The sequence below is a fragment of the Calidris pugnax genome, unplaced genomic scaffold (assembly GCF_001431845.1).
Source record: "Calidris pugnax isolate Ruff unplaced genomic scaffold, ASM143184v1 scaffold188, whole genome shotgun sequence".
NCBI lineage: Eukaryota > Metazoa > Chordata > Aves > Charadriiformes > Scolopacidae > Calidris > Calidris pugnax.
In genome coordinates, this window is record NW_015091257.1 from 13,899,959 (window position 1) to 13,901,281 (window position 1,323).

The following is a 1,323-nucleotide window of genomic DNA, read 5'->3' on the forward strand; positions in this document are numbered from 1 at the left end:
CCCTCCTCAGGTGCCTCTTGCCAAGGCTGCATGTACCTACCTGGGAAGCCACTTCATGGATCATTACTGCCAGCCTCCTCCAAACATTTTCCAGCTCTACCCATGCCCTTTTTTCAGATGGTGGGACCAGAGGTACAGCAGTAGTCAGGATGCAGGTGCACTGCAGATTTACAGATGAGTGTAAAAGCTATTTTATTCTTCCATGCTATCCTAACAAGTCCTGACATTTGACTTATTCTTTTGCCCACTCTCAGCACGGAGCTGACGTTTCCTTGGGCTCTCAACTTGGGGAGAGCAATGGCCAAAATCTTTCCGTCCTGCTGAGGAAGAAAAAAATGACCAACTACAACTGCACAGTTTGGGAAAAAAAACCTTGGAATAACAGCAGTGGATGTTAAATCCCGAGATGCTACGAAATTCACTCTCAGGCAGCTTGACCTAAATTCCTACGGGCAATGAGGAAGCCACATATTTGGAGCATTTGAAAGAAAACTAGACAAATGCCCATAAATTATCCTATGGGGGACATTCCTACTCTCTTTCGGAAGATGGATTAGGCAGATGACCTACTAAGTATTTTTTTTTTTCTTTCACTAATTCCTCCGATGTCATGAGTGTGCGTGCCTTACCCTTTCTTAAATCATAATCTGTTTGATCCAGCCCCAGCCAAAGGTTTTGAAACGCCCATTAAACCGCAAGAGGAAATCTCGAGCGGTTTGCTAATATCAACAGAAATCCAGACGGAATTACAATCATCTTCTATGTACGTTCGAGGGCATATTATGTAATACTAGCCCCGGATTTAGTTTAATGCGCCGCACCTTCCCATAAGCTGCCGGCGGGCGCTAATAGCCATTTGAAACCCCTGACAAAAAAAAAACAACAAACCTCTTTTTTTTTTGCCCTTGACAAAACCCTTTTAAAAGCTTGGGGTCTGCGGTCAAGGGGATGTTCGGAGTTGTAGGGGAAAAGAGGGAGGAGGAAGACAGCAAAGGGTGGAAAAGGGAGAGGAATAAATTAAAAAAAAAATCAAAGAACAAAAACAAAAAAGCCACAAAAACAAACAAAAAAGCCCAAAAAACCCCCAAAAAACCCAAAAAAACCCAAAAAACCAAAATAACAAAACCAAAAAACAAAAAGAAAGGGGAATAAAAAAAAAACAAAACAGGAAATTGGGATTTCTATTCGAAAGGAGGGGACAAGGTCACAACTTCCAGCAAGCGGGGATGACAAAAACACCCGTGAAGATGCTGCAACACCTTCCCGGGCCGTGGGCGCCCCTCCGCCGGCCCTTACCCACGCACCCCCCCACGGGTGACCCCC